This window comes from Zalophus californianus, chromosome 4, assembly GCF_009762305.2.
Source record: "Zalophus californianus isolate mZalCal1 chromosome 4, mZalCal1.pri.v2, whole genome shotgun sequence".
Lineage (NCBI taxonomy): Eukaryota > Metazoa > Chordata > Mammalia > Carnivora > Otariidae > Zalophus > Zalophus californianus.
In genome coordinates, this window is record NC_045598.1 from 90,703,908 (window position 1) to 90,724,254 (window position 20,347).

A 20,347-nucleotide genomic window follows, 5' to 3' on the forward strand; every position below is an offset into this window, starting at 1 on the left:
AGTTAGATGGGGTAATACTAAAGGTCTTCTATCTTCACTTCCACAAAATCAGAAAGGTCTTGTACCTTCACTTCTACAAAATCAGAAAGGTCTTGTAAAACTGTGCCATCTAAAACAGTAGCCACTGGCCACACAAGGCTATCTAAATTTAATTAAAATTTAAAAAACAAGGGCGCCTGGGTGGCTCAGTCGTTAAGCGTCCGCCTTCGGCTCAGGTCATGATCCCAGAGTCCTGGGATCGAGTCCCACATTGGGCTCCCTGCTCCGCGGGAAGCCTGCTTCTCCCTCTCCTACTCCCCCTGCTTGTGTTCCTGCTCTTACTATGTCTCTCCTGTCAAATAAATAAATAAAATAAATAAATAAATAAAATAAAATTTAAAAAACAAAAGATTAAGTTTCTTAGTTGTGCTAACCATATTTCAAGTGCTCAGTAGCTGTATGTGGCTACTGTATTGCACTACCCAGACATCAAACATTTGCATCATCCCAGAAGTTCCCACGGAGCAGCACTGCTGTATAGCTTAAGTGGTTTAGAATGTGGGCTCCTGAGCCCGACCACAGTTCAAATCCTGGCGTTACCTCTCATTAGCCATACAACCTCAAGCAAACTACTTAAGTTCCCTGGGCTTTGGTTTTCTCATCTGGATACTGCCTATAATCATGGTTAGCTTATTCATAATCATTCATTATAGGAATTAAAAAGATAATACATGAAAAGTATTTACATGATAGCTATTCTTTATAATTGCCAACTTTAAGAAAATTACCTTATTGTAATTCTGAGTATTTGCAGAAAAAGTTTCCTAAACCCTTATCTGAATGTATTTTAAAGATTCCTTATGAAGACTTTGGTACCTGCGCCCTGCTATAGTTTTAGCTTTAGAATCTAGAGATTTTGGTAAGATTTCCTTACCACTTTTACCACTAAGATAATCTCTCTCAAAGACTTAGTGAGGAACCCAAAGAGATAAAGTATACTTTTCTCATGAAGCCTGCTTCTACGGTAACAGGTATGATCTGTCCTAACTCTCCAAACTAAACAAAACTTAAAGAGGTTCTATAAGGATTACTCAGAATTGGAGGGTGGGGGGAAGGCAAAAATCTCTGAGCTGAGGTAATCTAATTTCACAGTTCAAACGTGGAAATCTAATAGCGAGGTCTCCAGTACTCCACAGAAGTCAAATATGGGTATTAGCCACACACATACCTATCTCTTGCCTACTTCAGGAGGTGGTACATTGCTGAAGTTATAAACATACAGCTCTGGAGCAAGAATATCTAGCTGAGCCTTGGCTCATCAGATTTCAGCTAAGCTCACCTTTACTAGCATCTATAAAATGTGGCTAACAACAACTAACTACCAGCCTCATGGAGTTACTGAAAGAATTAAATGAGATAATGCCCGTCAAATGCTTAACTCAATAAATGTAAACTTTCATCATATAAAATTATCATTATATAAAATAAATAAAATAAAATTTAATTGAAAGACTATGCAATTTCTTCCTGGTTTCATCTTGTTGAACATTTGATATAAAATCAAGTACACAACCACCCAGATAAAACTAGGTATCAATTAATTCCCCATCATAAAGATAAAAGTATCTTCAGTGAGTCTGTAAATTTAGAAGATCATGAGTGAATAACAAGTTTATCAAAATACACTGATTCAAAATAAAAATAACCATTTGCTAAAATTCCAAAATTATGCATAACTGAGAGAAACGTCTAGCTTTTGGAAGATTCTGGAATAATTCGCGGAGTATTTAGACTCATGAATTAATGGTATTGTTAAATTTCAGCATCAGCCTTATCCTGACGTTTGCTGTTTTAAATCTGTAGGGTGAAATCTGTTTCTATTTTATACAATGGTCCCAGCATTGCCATTACTAAGAAGAAAAATAGCAATAACTTTAGTATTACATATTTTACTACTATGATGTATTTTACTACTGCTATTTTATACTTTAATAGAAATGTATTTTATTCCTGGGGATGTTATCTGTAAAACTATGATGCATCTAAAGATAAGAATGTATCTTGTGTTTCTTTTCCACCAACAATTAGAACTACTTACAACCCATCCCCACCCAAAAAAGATTGCAGTTTGCTTTTTTGTACAATTGTCCACCAGAGGGAGCAAGAAGATAGCATATCACTTCAGTCCTACATTAAATGTGTCTATAAAGTACAAACATTTCTGAAAAATCAACAAGATGAAACAACTCCTATTATTTATTTAAAACTATTACTTATTACCATTCAGTAATAGAAAAATAATGAAGGTGAGAAGGAAGGAAGAATAATACGTAGCATGTCTTAAAGTGAATCTTCCAGGACCATCTCTCAGTTTTGCGTCTATCTGACTGTACATCAAGTCCATCCATTAAGTCTAAGTTTAGCCAAAGCAAATAAGTCAATGTAGTGTTTTTAGAACAGTGTGTATCCTATAAAGGTGGAGCATATCCGGATTTGGAATAGACAAGTACACAAATTAACGCCAGATTCTCCAGACATGAGAAACCTGTATTCAAGAATATTTACAAAAGAAAATATCCCCAAGGACAGCAAAAAAAGACTATTTTCCCTGAAATGTATTAATTTCTAAATTGTTACCTCAACATTCTATGAAATTACGGACATGAACTCTCTCAAAAGGGTAACTGGTCAGAACATTTGCAAGTTAATAGGCTAACAACCAAATACTAAATCCACATTACAGATATTTTTCTTGACCCACATCTACCCCTTGCTTAATAAGAAGCAGCATTTGTAAAGAAATGAAAATATTTCCAGATAATATAAATAACAGTTACTGTGGGAGGAAGGTGGAAGAGGTAAGTGGGGTTCCTGTACACTTGCTTTTTAGAAGGGGGGCATTAGATCCCAGAATCTATGAAGGATCATTGACAAAGTTTAAAAAGATACCCAAGTCAAAACTGTATTTTTAGAAGATCACTCAGCACAGTGAAGGACAGACAGGGCTGAGAGGGCATGGGATAGAGACAAGTGGTCAGGAGACCTACTAGGGGGTTTTCTCAGTTGTCGAGGTGAGACATGAGAAGTCTAAGCCAGCAGCGGTAGAGATAGAGGAGAAGTGAAAATGTGAGAAGTATTTAGGCATAGTGGCTGATGCACTGTGATGGCAAAGTGAAGAAGAACCCAGGGCAACCTGGGCAAACTTTTAAGTAAAGCATGGAGGTGGCCAGATCCAATGCCGGCTACTGGAATGCTCCTGAGCAGGACGCTCTCATTCTGTGTCCCTCTCCATGGCTGCCATGTACATCCTGAATTCGGACAGGCCATTCCCTCCACCAGAGCCTTCTCAGACTTCTCCCACTCCAGTCTGGGTCCTTTGTTTTCCCATAGGACGGACATAACTCTGCCTTCATACCTATCACCTCATTTAAAAATTTGCTGTTTAAAATATCTGAAAAGGATTCATGTTTATTTTGTCAAATTGAAAGAACACAGTAATACACAGAAGTTGTCCCCTCCACACACACACCTTCTGCCTAAAGGAGACCAGAGCTAAAAATCTGGTGTGACTCTTGCATAAACTTGTTCCCCTTTCTTCATGATTGTTATTTTAGGTACTATGTTTCTATGATACAGATTTTTCCACAACATGAGTTTGTCATCTAACAATATATCCCAGACAGTTGTCAGCACATGCAGATTTACTTCACCTTAATGCTGTACAACATTCAAGGGTATGTATATAACAATGATTTAACCATTCTCCTGCCAACGAGCTTTTTCAACATTTTGCTACTAGAACAAGGTTGAAATTACCATCCTTGCCAATTATCTTTTCATCCGTGTCTAGGTATTTCTATAGGAAAGATTCTCAGATGGGATGAAGAGGGCAAAAGTATGACCATTGCTCTTTGAAAACTTTTTACAAATCTATACTCCCCTGAAGAGTGTATTAAGAACATAACAAGGCATTCTAATGACCTGTTTACTGACTTCCCCATCCAACAATGAAAAACACCTCAAGGGCAGGGAACTCCAACTGCTTCTTCCCTCTTTTTTCTTACCACCTAGCTCATAACCAGAGTCGTAACAACCACTTAACACAAAAATATTTGTTGCTCAAACAAATGAATAATACTTACCTTGCAAAATTGTTGTGAGGATTGAGGATCATATGTGTAAAGATATGTAAAGAGCTTAGCCTGGCACAAGCAGGGAATGAATGAATAATTGAAGAAGGAGCCCATTATCAAAATTAAATATTAAATATGAGAAAGAATTACCTATCTCCTCAAATCTAGAAACAGTATACATAGTGACTATCCCCCTCCATCAAATTTTCCCCCCAAAGGTGATAATTTAGTTTAAGCGCTTTATTTTTACCATCCCCATTAGTCAGTTAAAAAGTCATAAGTTTCCAAAAAAAGAACTGTACACTAATAAAGCTACACATTTTAACCATTCTCTTTATGAGACCTTCTAGAAAATTCTACTTTCTACTTATCCAGCACATTCATGCTGTTGATAATGTAATTTGTAATTAAAACAAGTCATCCATGCAGAAGCAGTATGTTACAGCTACTTCTACATTCCTGAGTTAAGGAAGCTATGGCCATAAACAATAACAGCAGAGAACCATTGGGATTAGCACACAGGTCTGCCAACAAGTGCTAATTAATTGTGGATTTATCTCCTTGAGTTCTCTATCCTGAAGTTTTACCTCTTAGTCCTCTCCCTGATCCAATGGAAAGGCTATTAATAAGTTTCATGAACAAGGAGCTGAATTCAATAGGAGTTCCTTGCGAAGTGACCTTAAAGGGAGGTGGGCTCTGCAAGGCAATCCGGGTGCTGTGGGCTTGAATCCTAAGTGCAAGACAAGCTTAGTAGTTCAAGAAAGCATTGCAGCAACACAGCATGAAGTTACCATCCAGCACCTGAAGCTAGAGGCAGGGATGCCACATAATGGTTCTTGCAGGCTCAGAGCAAGTGCCCCATGTGGTCATGGAGGAAAAATCCAGGCCCCCGAGGATACAACTCAGATGTGGCCTGGGAGTGACGGACTGAGTAATTCTAGAAGCACAGGCTTCTAGACTTCATCAGGTGCAACCCAGAGGCATCCCAGAGACCTTGTATTATCCAGGCACCCCAGACACCAGACTCTCAGATGAAGAAGCCTAATTCTAAACCCAACCAGATGGTGACTATCAGACTAACAATATTTTTTACCTGAAGTCTCCTAAGAAATCAAGAGAACTCATTATCTTCATTTTCTTTGCAATTCTAATTTCACACAGTAAATTACCCCATTAAGATACACTGCAGCTTAATGTCATTTCCAGCAGCACGTTTGAGATCCTTCCTAAAACACTTGGTTGTTGCTTTGAATACTGTAGGATACTGCTGGAAAATGTCCCTAGCACCTCCCCTATGGGCAAAGCAAAGGAGTACAGCCAGATAAGACACACTAAACAGTATTTCTGTATCAAGAATATTATGAACCATGAGAAACGAACTTGCATTGTTCAAAAGAGGTGACTATCTACACAGGTTAAATGGGTCTAAGTTATATATAGTTTGTGCAGGCCTTGATGATGATCATAAAAGTAAGGATTATTCTATACTTACTGTTTCAAAACTTCAAAACTAAAGCCCTACAGAAAAAAAAGAACCTCCCTTTAGGAAAATCATATACTGGACTGGTTAGGGGCACAAGCGTAAGACTCAGATTTTCTGGATTCAAATCTCAGCTCCTCCTCTCAATAGTTGGGTAACCACGGGAGTTAAGTAGATGCTCTGTGTCTTAGGTCCTTTACCCCTGTATCTTTATCTATAAAATGCATATAAAAGTATGTTCCATACTTCTGCTATTTCCTAATGCCATTGTGGTCACCATCCTCATTGGTAAAATAAGATTTGGTCCTTGCAAAGCACTTCAGAAAGTAAAATGTGAGATGTCCACCTCAAGTTAGCACCAAATATAAAACAAAGCTTTCCAATGACTGTGCATACATCTAGTAAGTTAGGTTGTACCTCTATTCAAGCACATGATGGCCAGTGTTTGCTAATACTCGTCAATGGTCAATAAGCTTATCTAATTATAGCATGATGTTAAAAAAAATGAGGATTGTGGATGGTAAACATTTTTCCTTATTCATTTTCTGCTCTCATGTAATTAATTTTCGATGTAAATATTCAGAAAACAAAACCTCCCATCCTACAAAAGTATTTCTAAGAGCCCAAAAACAATCACACTTGACCTTTCTAAAGCAAATGTTAAAAAAAAGTCCCATGCCGAGTCAACTCATCAAGATAACATACAATAACCATAATCTATACAGTTCACATAGAATTCAAAAAGTTCTAAGAAATGACAGTACAAAGGAATGGGCTCAGAGAAGCTTTAGCATACATCTCCCCACAAATCTCTATCACCTCACACCTCACTGCCTTGAATAAATACAAAAATCTACATAAGTGGACTGTCATTTAATAGCAATTTCGAGACAAGTCCTTTAGCTAAACCTCACACCCAGCCATAGGGCTACATCTCCCAACTCCATATACAGAAATTTTAAAGCCACCACATTTTATTCAGGGGTTCTTAATTATTTTAAGCCATAATTCCCTTTGAAGGTATGTTGAAAGCCCTTGGCCTTTTCCTCAAGGAGGGGGGACCTATATGTATCTGTATATATATTAATACACACATATCTAAGTATACATAATTCTGCATTTCGTCTCAAGAAATCCAGGGACCTCTTGAAGACCATTCATGGATTTCCTAGATTCCTGTTCAATCTCCTTTGCCTATAAGGAAGCCAAGGTCCAGCAAAATTAACTAGCTTGCTTAGGGTCAAAGAACCAATAGCAGAATTGGTGTCATAACCTAGGTCCCCTCTCTTCTGTCCAGACTGTTACTCTTTCTACTTCACCACCCTGTATATAAATCTCCTGCATTTACTCGGTGAACATCTACTGAACAGGCACTATGGGCTAGATATACCTGATATATTCCACATGTCAATGAGATATTACGTACTTCCTCCTCTCAAAAAACCCACTACTCCTGGGAAAGAACATACAGGCAGTAAGCAAAACCACAGACCTGGTATTACAAAGAACAGCTGCAGCCCAGGAAAGAGAGCCAGGCCAGCTGTCCCCCTCAACCTGAAGGATAGACACGGAAGGCTCAAAAGGCTTTTTAGAAAAGGTGACCCTGGAATACATCTTGAGAGGCAATCGGGAATTTCCCAGACTCTTTGTCTGCAGGTTAATAGAGGTCTGATGGATGAGAATTACCACCCTTTGACCCACCCCCCTCCACCATCGCCTACTCCAATGAGAACACTTTCCTATTCTGAGCAGATTCACTTGCACCTTACTGTCTGAGCAGCTTTTTGTAATTGCCATTTCCTCAATAATATTTTTTCTTACAATGGGTATTTTGCAGGTTCCAGGAGATGATGTCACTAAGCAAATTTTTTCTAGACAAAATGGACCTACACTTGTCTTGTGATCCATTTCCACACCACCATGATCTTGCTGTCTCTGTGCTCTGCCTCTCAGACCCCACACAGAGCACCCTTCCTTCAAACCTGCTTTTCCTCCTTTTGCCCGGTGAGCCCACAGTCTCACTCCTCTCCCTTTTCTGGATAGACACTGGGAAAACCTTCTAGACTTGGACTTCTACGTCACACCACAGATCTAAATCCTATCATCCCCTCCATTTACACCTCTCTCGGATCAAACTCCTTCTTTCTTCCCTGTCTCTGGCTTAGCCCAAACTTTCTCTATTTCTTACCTGAATTACTGGAACAGCCTTCCAATCTGTCTCCAAGCCCCCAGGTTCATACCCCTCAAACTCATCTTCTACTTGGCTATCAAAGAGGCCGTCTGACGATTCACAACTGTCACGTCCATCACACCACCACCACCACTATGTCCACCTTAAAATTCTTAAATGTTACCTCTCAGGAAGAGAAGACATTACCAGCACACTCAGGAGTCTCCAGATCTGATCCATTCCTTGTCCCCTTCCAGCCTCCCCACTCTGCTCCCCACATCTCCCATGTCCAGCCCTGCCCAACCTCTTGGTTGTGCTCAAAAGAGATTCTGGAACCATTCATATAAACCCTACCAGAGCATAAAATTCATGTTACTACAATTCACAGATGGTGTCAAAATAAAATATTTATATTTATTTTATTAAAAAATAAAAATATTTATACTAAAGAACAGGCAGAAAAAGGCAAACTGACACCAGCACTGTTCATTTTTTCACACCAAGTAAAAGGGGTTGTAAATAAGTTTTCACAGACCCTGTTTGAACCATCTCCTGGGTCCGAGTACCAGAGATGAAACCTGGGGTTCATCAGCGCAGAGTTAGCTGTCTGGAAGCACAATATTTAGTTAGAAACCAGAACGCAAATAGATAGTCACTGCTTCTCTGAAGCTTACACCAGTGTGTTAGGGTATGTTGAACTTAATAGGCAATTAGTAAAGAATTCAATTATTTGTACACAACTGTAAAAGAAATGCTTTAGTTTTGAAAATGTGACTATATTTGCAAATGATTCCCTGCCTTTATGCACAGCAGAGATATAATCTACAAAGACTATGGGGCCATTTTAATGTTCACCACAAAGCATGGGACTTTCACGGTGGGCCCTGCAGGTAGACACTGATTACTCTCCATCCCGTCACAGGAAGGACTCTGGCAGAGCAGCCGTGTCTTGCCAGCTCCCTGGGAGCCCTTGGTGCATTCACAGAACTCACGTTAAACAGACACATCCTATGTGTTCACATCAGGCCAGAGGAGAAGTTGTTTATGTGATCTGAAATATGCAGGGGAGTTCTATGTGACTTAAGGGACTTGGAAAATAGAATGAATTTTCAAAGCTGCTCACAAATCATACAGCGGGGTCAAAGTCAACACATTTTCCACACTCGGTGCCGTTTCAAAGTCATGCAACTCTCCTGCAAACATCTCCACTGCCCGAATGCTGCCCACGTGGCTTTTACCACTTTAAAGGAGGACATTGCAGAGTCCAGGAACAAAAAGGCAGGGCCAGAATGACAGCATTTGACAGTGAAGAAGAACACATCCCTTGTGCTGGTCCCAGCCCAGAACTGCTCACAGAGAATAATGACAGGTCTGCAAGGTATTCTCATATTTCAAATAACCTAAGAGAAATGACACCTTTGCCTACAAGACTGGGAGAATAAAATGACACTCCTTACCTGTCTCTTTGTTCTGGCTGGCTTGGTAACACGGGTCACATTTCATACTTCTTGGAAGTTCAGTGAGCTTGAACAATTAAAAAGCAGGTAAACTAATTCTTCACTATGTAAGAAATCGAGTTTCTAGAACCAGCACTGGCTAACAGAAACATATGAACCACATACATGACTCTAAAATTCTAAGAAGCCACATTAGAAAACAAAAAGAAACAGGTGAAGTTAATTTTGATCATATATTTTATTTAGTTCATTATATCTATAATTTATCATTTCACTATGTAATCAAAATAGAAATCAAAACATTTTATAATTTTTTTAATACTAAATCTTCAAAATCTGGTGTGTACTTTACAATTGCAGCTCACCTAATTCAGAGTTGGCACATTTCAAATGCTCAATAGCCACATGTGGTTAAGGGCTACCAGAGGGGACAGCAGAAGTCTGGAGAGAACCCTTTGGAGCACTCAGGGTATGGCAGAAAATAGATCCATCGTGAAGGGAAGACTGCACCAAACCCCTCATTTTACAGATGGAGATGGTAGTTTAAGAGTGACACGGCACCAAAGACCTCACAACTTGATGTGGCCTAAGAGCCAGTGCCTATACGTCTAGATGCCCATGGCCCTTTCCAGTGGAAGCAGAAGCTGAAGAGACCCTGAAAAGGGAGTAGAGAGCCCTGTGGCGAGGAAGAAACCACCACACACACAGGCCTTTTCTACTTCACACACCCCCACTGTCTATACACATCACTTATGTGACTGTTCTCAGTCAATCTGATGGCCACCCATGAGGACATTCATTCCCTGTCACATGCCGGGCTTGGCCCTGAGGACACTCACTGGATGAGTATGAAATAGGGTTGAAGAGGCAAGCGGGAGGCAGACAGCTTCAAGTGCCTGGCTAGGGAGTCTGCCTTTATTATTTATATGGGGAGTCAGCAAAGATCTGTGAGCTGGAGGATGAACTGTCAAGAAGCTGTATGTTAAGAATACTAATCTGGTGGCTGCATAAGAGAGCTCAGAGGAAGGAGCCTAAACCTAGGAAGTTGTTTTAACAATAGCCTTGCTGTGAATTGATTTTAGGGAGAGAAAAGGATTTAACAAGCATTATGAAGAAGAGATAAACCCAACTGGAACACTACTGGATACACCAAATCCCAGAGGCACAGGTGTCACTTGAGCAAACTTCAGGAAATCTGATATGACCCTAGTTCACTACAGTGTAGACAATGCACTAGAGAGAGGATCAAATCCAGGCATCATTTACAAATGTGATTCCATCCCAGTGGGGACCAATGATAGCTCTGGTTGACAACCAGAGAACCTCAGATCCATTTGACTGGGAGAGCTCACTGGAGGGCTGCCGACCTGTGCTAGACTGGATCCACAAATCCGAAACTGGCCCATGAGTAGTCCGGTTTCCTACTGAGTGATTGCAACTATTTGTGGTGCATGTGTGCATACATGTGTGTGCATATGCACATTGTACCACACGTGGATCAGCACTTAGATAAGGTTTTTATGGAAATACATTCGATTCATAGTTTTTTTTTCCCTTCATGTTGCTTTTCTACTTTTCAGGCTTTGCTGAGGATCATGCACAATCATGATACATTAAGTTTTCCTTCTCACTTAAATGATACTGATTTTAATCAGCTTTTTCAAATTCACTTGCATTATATGATTTAAGACAAAAGCTTATCTTTTATTTTTATTATTTAATTTCACCCTGAGGTCACTTCCTTCTTTCATGCCAAGTACTTGCTGATGTTCTCTTCAGGAGTAACGTTAGTTGAATTTCTTAGTTATTTTTGAAGCAGTGTAATTATCTGTTGCTTTAGGCCTCTGTAACCTGTGGCCTTTAGATCTTGAAAAGGATTTGACCTTGAGAGTCCCAGAAGACTTCTTTTGCCAGAACTTGGATATTTTGCAATGAGCAAGGAGTACTTTTTGGTCATTAGCTCCTCTGAGTACAAGTGGTTAATCCAAGATAATCTGAATGTCCCCCAGGGTCTAGTACTTATCAGAGAGAATAATCAAAGGCTGTAGAAATGTAGATCAGCCCAAATGGGCACAATGACCCCAGTGAGTGTATGGTGCCACATTCTGATGGTCCTGGTTCCAAGTTTTTTTCTCTGACACACTTTATTGTTTCACATTTTGTCTCAGGTTAACCTCGGATGAAGTATTTCACCTGGAAGAATGGGCACAGTTCACTTATATGGCAAAAACAGAGGGAAAAATAAAGTCACCAAAGTTCCAAACTCTTCATCAGAGATATCTAGGGAGTCATCAGCTACCTCTGCAGAAGCTGCTTCTCAGATACACTTTTCAACCAACCTTTGAAAAACACAGACATTGAAAGGACCAGATGCACATTGCCTAGCCGCCAGTGGATGCTTGGTTTCATTTGCAAAGCCAATTTGCCTTCTGGCAGTCTCCAGGAAAGGAGAACTCCTGAATGAGAAAATATTTGTGTACAGATGAAATTACCATGATAACTCATGTCTAAATAACTTAGTAAATTATGGTCTTTAAACCCTTGCCATGACAGCATCCTTCATGACCCACTGTGCTACATCAAAATCCCTATGGCACATTAAGTAATAAAATTCCTTAGGGAGAATCAGGCCAGATCTACTTTAATATTGGCTTCTGTGCAATGACAGGTCTAATAATATTTCTGTTTTGATACTGTTTTTTTATCTTCCTTCCCAAACACCACCTCCCCGCCGCAAAATAAATACCCTGTCAAAATATAACATATTTAAGAAGTTTTAAAATGTAGATGATCTTTCAAGGTTATTTTCCCCAGAGAATACTTGACAGCAACCTGAATTAAGAGAATAAAACCTTACAGTGGCAGCTGAGACTCAAACATTTATATCCAGTTGTAAAAATATGCTTAAGTGGGACACCCGGGTGGCTCAGTCGGTTAAGCGGCTGCCTTCAGCTCAGGTCATCATCCCAGGGTCCTTGGGATAGAGCCCCACATCAGGGTCCCTGCTCCCTACCCCCACCTGTGCTCTATCTCAATAAATAAAATCTTAAAAAAAAATGTGCCTAAGTCATGAGTCTTTCACTGCTGTATAGAGAGAGGGAACCGGGACTGGCACACAGCCCCGAGGGCAGTCATTCAGAAACTCAGGATTTGTCCAAAGGGACATCTTGAACTGGATGTTTCAAAGCAGTTATTCAGATAAGGCCAGGTCGGAACAGCTATGCTTATTAGGAAGTAATGAACCAGAAAACCCTCCTGACTGCATCTTCACCTATACTGATCTTCACCTCATCCCTAACTCCCATGCCATCAGATTCCAACACTAAATTATAAATGAGGTCAAAGTTCAAGAATGGGATCACTCATTTGAATTAAAAAAAAAAAAAAAAGCAAAACAGAAAAGCTTAATGTTATTTCTCTCAGGCCACATCAAAAAGTCCTTGGCATCAAATGGTACAAAATGGCTCTTCAAAAAAGGCCATGTCAACAGTACTGCCTCAAAAAGTCCTGTACCCAGAATGGGACTGCAAAGAGTCTACAACTCTGGTTCCAGCTGCAACTTGTCCTGAGACCCAGACAGACTATGTGGTTTCTCTGGGCCCCAGGCTCTCCTCTCCAAAATGATGGGCTAGCTGGATCTTCAGCCTCTACTCTACCCAGTTAAGTTGCCACACCCCCAACTCCTAACAATGAGCCAACAGAGGCATAATCTGGCCTACTATTTTTTTAGGGACCGGTTTTCCTAGAAACAAGACATTACACCAGTGTGCTGGACTGGCTGTATGTGTTCTATTAGTTGATGCAAAGGATTCCATAGGAAGTCTCTATTCTTTTCTACTAAAACATAAATATTTGATTCTCTCAATATATATGATGGGTACTATTGTTTGATCCTTGACCCCTTTACAGAGGATATATAAGGGGCCTAAATAAGTATCAAAGACTGGTAAGAGCTCACATAATGTTTATAAGGTATATATAAAAAGAAATGCTTCACAAATTCCTGGGAATCACAGCAGAGTCAATAATTTTTGCAATAGTCTAAGTGCAACTCAAAAAATGAACATGTATTGTTAAAAAAAAAGTTTAAGTATATTCATACAAATCTACCATATGAGAGCCTTTTTCATATCATTAAGTGCACACTGATTAAATTTTTTTGCCACCACTATATTTGACTTTTTTTTTACCTTCTCCTCCTCAAAACAGTAAATAGTTTAATCCAATCAAGTCTATCTGCTTTTTGGTTCTAATGAGTAAAATAAATTCTAAAAGTTAAAAGAAATAAGGGCACCTGGGTGGCACAGTCGATTACTCATCTGACTCTTGATTTCAGCTAGGTCATGATCTCAGGGTCAAGAGATTAAGCCCTACGTCAGGCTCCATGCTCAGCACAGAGTCTGCTTGAGAGTCTCTCTCCCTCTCCTCCTCCCACTCATGTGATCTCTCTCTCAAATCAAATAAATCTTAGAAAAAAAAAGTAAAAAAATATATAGTATGACTTCAAGGTGGGATAATAAAAGTCCTAAGATCATGAAAATGTACAAAGTACGACTGTAAAATTAACAATCATTTTTCAGAGCTACCATGTGTCAGGAACTCTATAAGAACCTGTGAGGTAGGAATTAGGCCAATTTTACAATGGAGGAAAGAGTGTTGGAGGAAGTACATGAGCAGTCTGACAGGTGGAGGGACTTGACATTCATAGCTTTCTTATAACACCAGTTTGCCTTTCAGTAATAATCTTGGAAAGTTATTATTTTGTTAGTTTTCACATCATGCTTCACATAATAAATATTTACTGAGCATCTTCAAATGCCATAAATACCACTCGGTGTCAGGAATAAAAAGAACTGTAAGATGCTCAAGGAGTTCCCAATAACCACAGAAAAGAGAAAGACGTGTCAATAAACCACCGCAATCAAACGTGAGGTGCTATGAACAAGGTTTTCATAGGGCTGCCAAAAGTAAAAAAGAGTCAAGACCAACTAGAAATCTGGGTCAGGGGAGGTTTTCCAGTGAGTTACACTGGAATAAAGTTTGAAAGGATGATTAGAGATGTATTATGTGAACAACTGTAGTGAATGATATTCAAGATAGAAAAACACACAGAAAAAAAGCACGGCACTTAGGATAAAGGACATTCTACCTCAATTAACACCACTGCTTCTGATGTGGGGTAAAAAGTTCGTGGAGAATGAGAGGGGAGAAATACCAAGTTTAAAAAATTTTTAAATTTTTATGCACCAGTATCACCTATATGGACTGATGGTAACACGGATTACTGGGCCTCACCTCCAGGCTTTCCAATACAGTAGGCCTATGGTGGGGCCTGAGAACTTGCATTTCTAACAAGTTCTCAGATGCTACTGATGCTACTGTTCTGAGGACCAAGTTTGAGAACCACTGATAAAGAGAGGTAAGTCATGGACAGATTCAATGCAAGAGCATAGTTTTAAAATGTATTACCTTTTGGCTTTCCCCCGAATATTAATCTGGACAAATTCCTAATTTAAAAAATGGAAAGTGGGGTGCCTGGGTGGCTCAGTAGGTTAAAGCATCTGCCTTCGGCTCAGGTCATGATCCCAGGGTCCTGGGATCTAGTCCCGAGCAGGGAGCCTGCTTCTCCCTCTCCCTTTCCCTCTGCTTGTGCTAATAAAATCTTTAAAAAAATTTAAAAAATTAAAAAAATGGAAAGTAACTGCATGCAAGTATATTTGATATAGTCTTGCAGAAGAAACACAAGGCAACAAAGGAAAATTCTTTTAATTTTTTTATTGTTATGTTAATCACCATATATTACATCATTAGTTTTGGATGTAGTGTTCCATGATTCACTGTTTGTGCATAACACCCAGTGCTCCATGCAGAATGTACCCTCTTTAATACCCATCATCAGGCTAACCCATCCCCCTACCCTCCTCCCCTCTAGAACCCTCAGTTTGTTTTTCAGAGTCCATCGTCTCTCATGGTTCGTCTCCCCCTCTGACTTACTCCCCTTCATTCTTCCCCTCCTGCTACCTTCTTCTTTTTCTTTTTTCTTAACATATGTTGCACTATTTGTTTCAGAAGTACAGATCTGTGATTCAACAGTCTTACACAATTCACAGCGCTTACCATAGCACATACCCTCCCCAATGTCTATCACCCAGCCACCCCATCCCTCCCACCCCCCACCACTCCAGCAACACTCAGTTTGTTTCCTGAGATTAAGAATTCCTCCTATCAGTGAGGTCATATGATACGTCTTTCTCTGATTGACTTATTTCGCTCAGCATAACACCCTCCAGTTCCATCCACGTCGTTGCAAATGGCAAGATCTCATTCCTTCTGATGGCTGCATAATATTCCATTGTGTATATATACTTCTTCTTTATCCATTCATCTGTCGATGGACATCTTGGCTCTTTCCACAGTTTGGCTATTGTGGACATTGCTGCTCTAAACATTGGGGTGCACGTACCCCTTCGGGTCCCTACATTTGTATCTTGTGGTAAATACCCAGTAGTGCAATTGCTGGATCGTATGGTAGCTCTATTTTCAACCAACAAAGGAAAATTCTAAGGAAGTTGAATGTACAATTCAGTTCATGCACTTTTGAGCATTTACTCTAATTCCATCTTCTAAAAGTCAGGTTGTTTGAGAAGATCTCTTGTTGTCCCACTGCTCTATACAGAGGAAGAAGAGGCCTGTGTAGAAATAGGAAGGGGTGCCCTCCGACCTGGCTACTGAACGGACAGCCCCCTGCCCACGTGCCATCCCTCCCAACCCCCAAGCCAACAGCTGCCTGTGCACTGATAAACAGGATACCTAAGGACGTACACTGAACTCAACAGCAAATAGCTATTGAGAAAGTGAAACCTCTATGGAATTTCACTTTTGTTTTTATTTATTTCTATGTTGTTTGAAGTTTTCCTAATAAGTGTATATAAACTGTTATTCAGAAAAGGAACTTCTCAATGCAAAGAGGTTTTCAGAATTGAACAAACAGTAATGGTTTTTAAACTTCTTCTTTATAAGCTCTGCAAAGGTGGCCCTTTGTTTAACAAAATATAATCAGAAGCCCCAAACTTAAAACTGATGAAAGCAAAGCTAATCAGAAAAAAGTAATAATGTGTGGGGTGCCTGGGTGGCTCAGTAGGTTAAGCAAATGCCTTTCGCTCAGGTCATGATCCCAGGGTCCTGGTATCGAGCCACACATTGTGCTCCCTGCTCGGCGGGAAGCCTGCTTCTCCCTCTCCCACTCCCCCTGCTTGTGTTCCCTCTCTCACGCTGTCTCTCTCTTTCTCTATTAAATAAATAAATAAATAAAATCTTAAAAAAAAAAAGAAAAAAGTAATAATGTGGAGGTAAGAAACCCCAAAATTTGAGTAATAGCAACCTGTTTCTTGAGATAATTATAGTACTTTTGAAAGAGTGTTTTTCGTTTAGCTATGTTAAGTTCTGGCTTTTACTTTATGTTACATCATATCTTACTTGTACCTCATATAATTTATTGGCATATGTTGAAAAATCAATTGTGAGAAATTTCTTGATTCAGAATCAGTTTTCTTATTCCCCTTTTCTGTTTTTGGTGTTCACTCAACAAAAAAAGACAGATATCAAGTCCTGTCAGATTGAAAAAAAATCTAGAATTGAAGCAACACAAAACTTGCAGTATTCCCCATTTAATTTTTTCATATCCAAATTTGTTAGAATGGTAAGTGAGCTAAATGTAAACCAAGTCACCCCTCCCAAAAAATCATGCTTCACATAATGGTGGAGGAAATTTGTCTGGTATAAATATAGAATAATATGTAAATTAATAACAATTTATTTTCCACCAATAATGACTTACTATTTTCAGCCCTTAGGGTAGGAACATATTTTGGAATATTTGGCACAATTTTCCTTCCTGTGAAAATACTAGTTTTAATTTGAATCCTACATAATAAAGCATGGCAAACAGTCGTAACCACCCATTATATTTTTTTCCCCAAATGAGGTGTCACTCATTCTAATACTGTAGAGCAAACCTGACATAACCACAAACATAATAATACACAGTGAATTTTATTTTCTGGTGCTCATGATCATCACCCAAAAAAGAACTACTTTAAAGCCACTGAAACTCTTGGTTTCTCAGGACAAAATGATCACATCAAATCAGAGCACTTTCACAAGAAAGATTTCAGCCCAAATGCTAAAGCTTTCTTATTGCTCCTTTTTCAAATATTTCATTTCAAATAGATATTTGAAAGGGGAAGACTAGAAACTGTAGCAGCTTTCTTTCCATTGCAGTTAGACTGAATACTTAGAACTTTTTTTTTTTTTTTTTAAGATTTTATTTATTTGACAGAGAGAGAGAGACAGTGAGAGAGGGAACACAAGCAGGGGGAGTGGGAGAGGGAGAAGCAGGCTCCCGGCCAAGCAGGGAGCCCGATGCGGGGCTCGATCCCAGGACCCTGGGATCATGACCTGAGCCAAAGGCAGACACTTAACGATTGAGCCACCCAGGCGCCCCATTTAGAACTCTTATCTTTTTATATAGTAGAGACTTTATTAATCCCTATACTAAAAATATCTGATTTATCTTCTGCTCTTATATATTGAAAGAAGGCTTTTTAGAGAGACTTGCATGAGATCTGATTATGCAGCACCTATTTGATTCCATCTACTAGCCCTGCTTCTGCTCCTCTGAGGAACAAGCCAGAAGGGAAGACAGGTAATGATGCTCCAATGCCACTGCGTATGGGCCTGTACACAGAGCACACAGTAAAATCTGCGTAAAGAGCGCCCCCTAGCATCCCACTATTCTTCATTCACACTCTGAACACTTAAGTTTGCCTAAGTGTTGTGAACGCCTGAAATCAAAACGATACCAGAAATTCACGTAAATCCTCGGCCTTTTGACTTTGCCTTGAGAAAGCAGTAAATGAAACTTAACTTTAAAGAAACGTGTCTTTAAAAGCAATGGAAGATGCTTGCTGGGTTTTCCTTTTCCTCTTTTGTAGTGAATGTGGCAACATATTTCAGCGTCCAGGATCAGCAGGAACAGAAACTGAGCAAATATTATTGTTCCCCTAAAGAAACTTGTACATGTACAAATAAGAATTGTAGGGATTTAATAATTTACAGAAATATAGTGCTCAGGTGATCAGTCAAGATATAATTTTGGCTATTTTCACATACCTGAATGATGATGATTGATTTCGAATCCAAATGCCTGTTTAGAAAAATGCTTTCAACATACATATTTAATTAGGTCTCAAAATAGAGATTTTACACAATGTCCTAGGAGGCTTAGCTGATACAGGATTTCTTAAAGTTTTACGCTAATTTGCCCATCTTTAGTAAAAATATGGAACACATATGGGCTAAGTAATGCTAATGCTTAGAAAATGCTCATGAACAAGGGCCATTGCTGAACACAGGAAACACAAATATGAAGTACTCATGCTAGCCTTAAAAAGAAAGTGCTTCTAATGAAAAGTGATTAGAAAAGACAAAAGCAGTGAATGTACATAAAAAGCAAATCTCAAACAGCCACATCCTTTTTCAAATTGCTTTTAAAACTCTAAGCACTATTTTCTTACAATATAATATTTTTGCTAGCATATATTTTTATCATGACTACTGGAAAAAGGAAATTCTACTAAGCGTAAAAACTAAGAAACAGTCTGTCACTTCAACTAGTCTGAGGTCATTTTTGGCCCCTGCTCTCAAACCCCACCACAGTGAGTGCACTTCATGATCAAAATCCCCATTAATGATCGGCTGCCCCTACAACTGGTCCTCAATTCCCACACAGTATGATATTGAGCCTAAGAGACTCCAGATCTGTTCCAATCCCAGATGTTGCCTCCATGACTCAAAGCACATACTTTTTTCATATACAATGACTTTTTAGGGCTACACAGTGTTCTATAGAGTTAAGAGGTTATATTTAATCAATAACCTATTGTTGGACACATGGGGTCCCCCCCCAACAAATTATCACAATTATAAACAATGATGAGCATATTTTCATATCTAAATATTTGTCCATGTGTCTAATTATTTCCTGATAATAATTCCTAGGAGGGAAGTTTCTGGGCCAAAGGTATGAACATTTTTAAAGTTCTTAATGTATACTGCAAACCATGGAGGATTTATTTTTTTTATAACTTCCCTACAAATAAGCTTTTCCAAACTGCTCACAAGGCTGAATGAAACCTGCCCAAAGGGAAGAGGGTTGTTGAATTATCAGACAGTGCCTTTGATCCTTAAGAAATATTCTGAGGTGCTCTTGTGATGTTTTCCCCCTTAGAGCGATTCTTGTGTTATACTTGGCAACTGAAAAATAAGCAAAACCATACAGCTCCTTTCTTAGAACAACTACTCCTTGAAGGTTTCCTTTGTCCACTGTCAATTCAGCAACATTTTGGGGTGGAGTCATGACTATAATTAGACACAAGCTAAGAGTCTAAGAAATCAACATTGCCCAACTCCCAGTGAAAAGAAGAACATGGGATGAATAAAATATTTAACACATTGAACAAGGGAGATCATATTTCTAGAAAGAAAAGAGCACTGCTGTGTCAGCACGAAGTTTGTAGTCCCTGGACAGTACACTCGACATGGCATGGACATCATCTGATTCTTAGAAGCCTTAATCCATCTCTAATTTATAATCAAGTCAAATCACAAAAAGTTTATGAACATTTGCAGTGTGCAAGATGCCATTCTAAATATTAGGAAGAAAACAAAAAAAAAATCCATAAACCACGGAGATTATAAGTTAGGGGAAGAGACCAGAAAAATATATTCAAAATACATTAAAAGAGGGGATAAGTTATTTAAACAACATTCCAAAACAAAAACATAAAGGTCACTTGGCAAAGGCCCTAACTCATGCAATAATGCAGATTACAACAGTTTTTGTAGACAAATCCCATTTCATCCTATAATTTAGGATATCAAATTTTCACTCAACTTACCGTTCTTTCCCAAATAACCCAAACAATATGAAATTGAGAAAGCTAGAAAAAAACTTACAAAACACCTTTTTATTTTTATACATTAGAGCAAAGAAAATTATTTGTGAAGTGTTCAATGATTTAAATTTCCTAGAGAAACACTGCTAGAAAACTTCTAGAAATAGGCTATG

At 39.0% G+C, this 20,347-nt stretch overlaps 1 protein-coding gene across 2 annotated transcripts in view; it reads right to left on the bottom strand.

The window, feature by feature from the left end:
• VAV3 (vav guanine nucleotide exchange factor 3) overlaps positions 1-20,347 on the bottom strand; it is a 356,625-nt gene that overhangs the window by 196,465 nt on the left and 139,813 nt on the right. The window lies entirely within an intron of this gene.